The sequence below is a fragment of the Orbicella faveolata genome, unplaced genomic scaffold (genome assembly GCF_042242905.1).
Source record: "Orbicella faveolata isolate gen_17 unplaced genomic scaffold, um_ofav_v1 contig_46, whole genome shotgun sequence".
NCBI lineage: Eukaryota > Metazoa > Cnidaria > Anthozoa > Scleractinia > Merulinidae > Orbicella > Orbicella faveolata.
The window spans coordinates 29,837,501-29,845,101 of NW_028301576.1; the positions used below are offsets into that span (position 1 = coordinate 29,837,501).

Here is a 7,601-nt window from a genome sequence, read left to right on the forward strand (position 1 = left end):
ATTAAGCAACTTGTGCTCTTCTTCCACTTTAAACACACCTGAAACATTAACAGCTTTTAGCTAAACATCTCATCTGTATGTGGGCACTACCGGTTCAAAAATAGCATAAATGACACCACTCACCAGCTCTTTCCAACAGTAACTTCATCTCTGTATTAATACCCTCATCCCTGCTTAGTTTGAAGCTTGCCAAATGACTGCTGACATCTCTCGTGCAGTCCTTTAGACTAACACACTCGAGGTGTCCTGGATAGTCACTCGATTGCCCGCAAGCGCTGGACCTACCTTATGCGTAATGTAGCTACAGAAAAATGCTATGTGAAAAATACAAACACTTAGGGGCACAAAATAGTACAGCTAAGCCAACAGCAGGACTGGTCTCATATGTCCCTGGTTTTCCAGTTCAATGTAGCCAATAATTTTACCACACTTTGGTGTGCACGTGACTTGGCTGTTGTGTTTGTAAATAAACTGACCTTTCAGGAGGATTTCAAACACATCTGGTTCCTACAATGGATGCTTTAATGCTAGGTGAAAGCTGGAGTGATAGTAAGTAGATGGGAAAACGGGTTTTGGTGCATATTTTGCGTTTATTTTAGAAATATATTTACATGACTGTGCGTGGTTTGCGTGGGATCAGGAAGTTGTAGGTGAAAGGTGAAATTAGATCAAATTACAGTCCAGTCGGAAAATGAGAAATAACAAATAAGTTTACACCATTGCGCGTAAACTAAGCGCTGTTAGACACCGATGAGATGTTATCTTTTACCAAATCTTGTTTGGAGAGTTCTGAAATGCATTCATAAAGTTGAAAATACATCCGAGAAAAGACGACCATTTCCGCAATGTTTACATAGCAAGTCGCCATGTCATTTTAAAACAGTTTCCCACAACAACTTATCTTGAAATCTCAAGGTAATAATCACACGATAAATATATATTTTAGCGTTTTATTTCGTAAGTTGCTCAGAAATAACGATAATCCAGTCACTCAAATGTACAAAGCAGCAAACATTGAGGTTTTGGTCTTTCTTTACGTCGAAATGTAGACAAATATTTTGAAAGATGTGCTAAACATTGTTCGTAGATTCCAGGTTTTTTCAAAGGGAACCAGTTCGAGTCCGACCTTGAGATTTGGCAGAATAACAGTTAAAAGACAAATCTTTTCAGCTGTAGAGTTAGATTCTGAAATAATTAGGTACCAGAGAGGGTTTTATCCAGTCAAAAATAGCCAATATTTTGCCTCTCGTTAGGCGGTCGCCAGAAATGTTTTTTGGATGGCTTGAAAACTTAAAGTAATAGAGCATTTGACATATCTTTTAACTTTAGCTGTAAAGAGGAATAGCTATTCTATATCTGAGCAAAATTTAACAGTATTTGATTGAATTTCAAGATTTTACGAACGGTTCGTCTTTTTGTGTTATTTGGGGCATTCCACTGGGCAGAAAACACACTTTGACTGCATTTTCAAACTTTTGAATTTTTGTCAAAAACAAAAAAGTGCTGGAACTTAAAATTATGATTTTTGAAAACAGTTCACCAAAGGGTATCTTGAGGCAAAATATGAGCAATGTGCCAAAATAGTCACTGTCGCACAATTCTCAATGCTCTCAGGCAGGAGCTCTTAAAAGTCTGCCATTAAACTGTTACAGTTGGACTACACCATTTTGAACTCTTTAGGGAAGAGAAAAATAGTTTGAAATAACAGTGGTTTGAAATATCCAGGACTGATTGATAAAAATTGATATGTATTTAACATAATGGAGGAAATCATCCAAGGACAAAGGTTTACAGTAAAAGCATATATTGTTGGGACCAAATAATTTGTAGCATTCCAGCTGTGTTCTGACACAGTGTAAAGTCCTGCTGGAGTTTATCCTTGAACTCTACCAATTGAGTTCAAAATGAACAGTGCTGATTTTTGGCCAAGGGAATGGAATAATCGGAAATAAATACATGTAGTCATGAGTTAATGACTGAAAAGAGCAAGAGCAAATTCAAGGGCAATGTGTTGGAGTTAGAAATAACAAGTAGTTTCAAAGAATGGTTCCAACGATATTGAACCACCACAATATATGCAGACTTTACAAGGTGTACTTAGGTTTGATTTTATGACATGTTTATTATATTAAACTGGCAGGCTGATAAAGAATTAAGCTACTGTGATATTTATGGCCTTTAAGAAGTTAGAAAATTCTGCTCTTGGTGATCTATCTCTTACTAAACAGTGGAAAAAGAGTTGTGAAGGCTGGAATAAATCACCTATACTCAGTCATTAAATAGTGCGCTGGACAAAACTGTTCTGGATCAACATTTTATGACAAAAAATTAAGACAAGCAAAGCGATGCAAATAATTTTGTGAGTGTCTTAAACTTTATTAAATTCCACACATGGAATTTATTCCATATCGATCAGGCAAGGAAGACTTGAGTCACAGCGAATCTAAATTTGCAGAATGAATAGCAAAAGTACGGAAAATTGTGCAATTTCTCAGAATAGTCACAGTTTACATTGACATGGTAGTGTTAGATCAGTGTTGTTGTGTGAAGAACATTGTTGCGTGTTTGTGGAATTCTTTCATCAATTAGACAAGATGTTACGAAGAAGGAGCAATATCCATCTAAATAGCACTATTAACTACTTAATAACCGAGGGTGAGGTCGTTACGGGAAAATCTCAAACTGAGGCCTTGCTGTATTGACCTCGCTATCGCTCGGTCAATACGGTAGGCCTAGGTTTGAGATTTTCCCGTAACGACCGAACGGTCGAGGTCATTAAGTTGTTTATTATATGGCACAAAAACAAAAAATAAAGCAAAAAAGCTAAAGCTGGCGCAGCGGAAGTGATCACTTTACATCTGGTAGTGCACGCGCTTCCCTGTTCATTCATCGTTTCCAACTGCACAAATCAGGTGAACTAACGCGTCTTTCGATCTAAAATAATCTTTATTTTTGTCACAATTTATTACAGCTGTAAAAAGGTCATGTGGAATGTTATGGTCATGTTACAAGGAAAATTTCGTCAACATTTCTGAGAATCAACGGCCAAAGTCAATACGTACAGAAAAATGTCAACGGCCTCGTGGAAAATATACACAAAGGAATGCACTGTTCAGAATGTTCAGTCTTCGTCATCACTTTCGATGACAAATCGACGCCTTTTGTGTGATTCTTGAATGATCTTTACTGGGCCATTGAAGATCTGAAATTGGCAACCAGAAACGCTGCTGATATTTGCCCCTGCAAAAACCGCTCGGCTGTTCACATCTGATGTTCCTGGATGTTGATTTAAACTTGCTTGTGTTACAGCAAGGGAATTTGTTGATGTCGACTGCTGTACTGACTCTGAGGTCATCAATTGCCCTGTGGATGATTGATTTTCCGGCAAATGGTATGAATCTACAGAATCTGGCAAATTAGGGGCTTCCTGCGTAGTTCTGCTGAGGATGTAAGACATCTGTCGTTGGTGGTTTTCACCAGCTGATTTATACGACTTCAAACTTTGAGTGTTTTTGTGGCCGCTTAACTGAGCTACAAAATTCTCCGGCGTGTTGGCATCTAGCAGCCTTGATATACTTGTTTTCCGAACAGAATGGTTGCTGACTTTTGCTCCGATTCTTTGAATGCCTGCGTTGTCTGCTGCTGCACTAAGGAATTTTCCGATTTGATTTTTTCCTAGTGGTCCCTTCATGTACCATATTTCGCTGTTTTCGCGACGACTGCCTTGTCTGACAGCTAAAAAAAATGGTGAATCTGGTTGATTCATTTCCTCGGGTCGATGATCCCGGAAAAGCTTGTAAAATTTTATGGGACACCTTTCAGTGCTCGTTGCGTAAATCTTTGGCTGGAACGCTCGCTGGTGACCATTTTCTTGCCCCTTTCGTGTCTTTGTCCCCCGTTCATTTATCCAGACAAGCATTTCGCGGCCATCTTGGACAGGATCTTGCTGCAGTTCCACGTCTCCCCAACGCAACTTGCGGCTTTCATCTCTGGCCCTAAAGCCGAAATGGAGGGACAAAAACCACCACATGGCTCTGTGCAGGGCTTCGGGACTGGAAACACCAAACTGGCCACTTTTGAAGAGTTTGTCTTCTTCTTCATCTGTCAGCGAGCGGGTGGCGTTTGGCTTGTTGCCCTTGCCGGTTTTCTGAACTAAACTTTTCCGTTTGGCTGCTAGAACTTTACGTGACATCTGAAATTCCTTTTGCACAAGAATATTGAATGGAGATTTCCCATCGGAAAGGAACCTCTGAATGCTTCGCTGGAAACCAGATAGCGTGTCAGGTTCGTACTCGTCGCCATTAATTTTGCAGACGTCCTTGAAAAACTTTGCAAGTAAATGGTCAAGGTCATCAGCCGGTAGGTCCAAGACTTCTACATCGCCCTTGTTTATAGATGACAAATAGCGTTAAAATGTTTTCATGTCGCTGACTGTTTTCTTTTCTGTTGTCACTTTTTTGCTCCTTCACGAAAGTTTCAATCTCTTCTTGACTGTTTCCTTCGTTTTCTCTCTTGCCAACTCGTTCGTAATTTGTTTCTGTCAAATCGCTGCTGTCCTGAAATTCTAACTCGTCTGGGTAATAAAATTCACTCTCAGAGTGTTCCTCCTCGTCACTCATTCTCAGCTGCTACAATTTTCAGACAAAAAAAATCGATGGTTTGTTAATTACGTTTTGCTTTGTTTTTGCAAACCCGTAATCGGCCCGGGGCATTACGGGAGAATAATGCCCTACGATTCAGTGACAATTAACCAATCAGAGCGCGCGTTATATCGGCCACAAGCCAAAGCCATATAATAAAATCCTGTAATACATCGGCGGTTTAGAGAAGCAAAGATTCAAGTTGTAATGCTACTACCACTGAAGGCCACAAGGCAAACCAAAGAAAGTTATTTCAAGCTGTTAAGCAAGAAATTGTGAGAAAATGGCAAGCTCCTGGTAGATGAGCCTAGAAAAAGGTCCGAAAACTTTCCTAAAAGCAAACATGGCAGGTTTTGAAGTTCTTGGCTGATCACGCTTTAACACGCTTTAACAGCAGTATCTTGAGTAATTGTGGTTTGTGTGAAGTGTGAGCTAAAGGCAGCCATATTCAAAACAGGTGGAAGACCGGTCTGGTGGAAAGATCACTTTAAAGACTTCAAAGAAGATCAGTCTCTCAAGACAGTAGAGTAAATTCGTATAACCCATTTTTATATGCTAATAAGAATCACTAAATGGTAATGAGAAAAACAATTAAAAAGCACACGCTGAACTGAAACCAATGGCACTTTCCATTCTGTGAAAAATTGCGGTTTGAATTTCTGGAAATTTTCATTGACGAATGGAAGAGCATTTTCTGGAATTTACAAACACAAGAACAACCTCGCCAGGTGTATCCAAATTTTCGAAAATTTCTTACCCGGAATTTTTTTCCTAAATTTGATTTTCCTTCTGGTATTTTTGGTTGAATGGTTTGCTTTGCGGAAATTCAATAATTTCCGCTCTTTTGGGAAAATTTAATTTCACAGGAAATTTCCATACCATTTGTCCCCGTTTCCAAATTCTGGGAATTTAAGGTTGAATAGAAAAGAAAACTCTCCTAGTGCTTTAAATTCCTAATTGTGGACATTTATTCAAAATAACAAGCCTTAAATGAGATATTGTTTTCTTCCGATGCTTGCATGCCGGAGTGCAAGTACCAGTGCGAGTGTTTCTCAGCCACGGCGTCAGAAAGCCAGCCATATAGTGTAATGTAACATCAAAAAAATGGCAAGAATATTCAAAAGTACTACGCGTATTTCATGCATCTTGACTGTTTTTCCCTTGCAAAGAATATTCTGGTTCAGATTTTAAACAGTCCAGTACATTCCAATGGCAAAACGATCTCTTGCGTACCCAACCTGGTCATTAGAATATGCACCTCATTAACAACAAGGAACGGGTTATATGAATTAATTCCAGTATTGTATTTCAGTGGCCAAATAAAGTTGTAAGTCTTTTGCATGCTTTGTTGTCAAAATCTTGCCAAAAAATCCACCAGCATGTAAAGAGTTTCATCGCAAAACAACATTCTAAATGTGACTCTTATTTCTCAGAAATCACATGATTTTACATACTATTGTGACTGTTGCCAAATTTGGACAAGGTATAACATAAGCCTTCCTGCATGATCAAAATAAAAATAAGTTTCCATGTGTGGAGTTTAGTAGAGTTTAAGACAATCACAAAATTAGTCGTGTCACTTTGTTTGTTTTAATTTTTTGTGGTAAAACATCAATCCAGAACAGTTTTGTCCAGCGTACTAACATGTGAAATATTTCTTATTAACTATATTTTAAAGTGCTACTGTGACCGAAAATCAATTTTACTTTTTCTTTGTATTTCAAAACTATATAACTGAACCACTAAGTGACGGAAGTTTCATTTCAAAAAGACACCTGTTTATTTTGACTGAAATTTTCTTATTAATGGTCTGCCATTACTAACTTTAAAATCTTGAGAGAGCTGGATCGAGGATAAGACGACGTCAAAGACTGGCTAGTTTAAAAATGGAATGCGTGTGCACGCATCTAAATTAATATGCAGCACAGGAGTTTCAAACTTGCAGACTTTAAACTCGTGTTTTGCATGTACAATAAGCTGCGTTTACACGCTGCAATTTTAAGTTTGTCATCTTATCCTCAATCCAACCCTCTGAGGGCCAGTTGGTCAGTCTTGAATGTGAAATGGCAGACTGTGAAATCCTAAACTTGCACTCAGAGAAAACAGCCTTTGGATGAAATACAAAGTTCAAGATTTTGCCAGTCAGGTGTCAAACAAACACGCTTTTAAAATCTGATTGAAAAAGGTAAGTGAATTATTTTGATCATAGTAGCATTTTTAGTGTCAGGTTTCTATTTACAATTATAAAATTATATCAACTTACCATATTCATATGACTCCGAACTCTTTGGGCACTGAGGATCTCCTTTGACATATTCTTTCTTGCATCGTTGAAGTGCTGCAGCTTTGTTTTAAAATGTACCCTCATAGCAGCTGAAAGAAGCAAGGAAGCAGGATCAGGTTTTCTTGCTTTAATCACACACCACAGTAAAATTCCAAAAATATACCCTGGGTGTTACGTGATTTTTTCAAAAGACCAACTTGAGGGACTTGTATTTGGAAGAAGTGGTTAGGGGGTTTATGTTTGACATTCAAAGGGACTTATTAATTTATAGGAGGGAATTTGTGTGAGCAATATTTCTTTGTATAAGAAGGGACTTCCTACATAAAGTTGATTTGCATTTCATTTTTTGGGGAGCTATATATGTTCAGAGGATATTATAAGATAAGAATGGCCTTATTTTCAGAATTTTAGGGTAACTCAAGATATTTCACTTAACCATGTAACTAACAATTTACCTCTGATCATTGTAGTTGATGTTTCAGTGTCTGTACTTCGGACACCAGCAGAGGGTTCGTACAGGTCATGGAAAACATGGAAAGTCATGGAATTTTATAATTTCACCTTCCAGGCCTGGAAAGTCATGGAATTTAGGTTGGTTCATGCAAAATCATGGAAAATCATTGCACTCTCTAGGAGTGAAAGGCAATAAGATCCAAAATTGAAAAATTAACTGACAA

General features: G+C 38.2%; 1 pseudogene; it reads right to left on the reverse strand.

Annotated features, from left to right (window-relative positions):
• Positions 1-2,927: 2,927 nt before the first annotated feature.
• Positions 2,928-4,760, reverse strand: LOC149099599 (uncharacterized; annotated as a pseudogene).
• Positions 4,761-7,601: the final 2,841 nt, after the last annotated feature.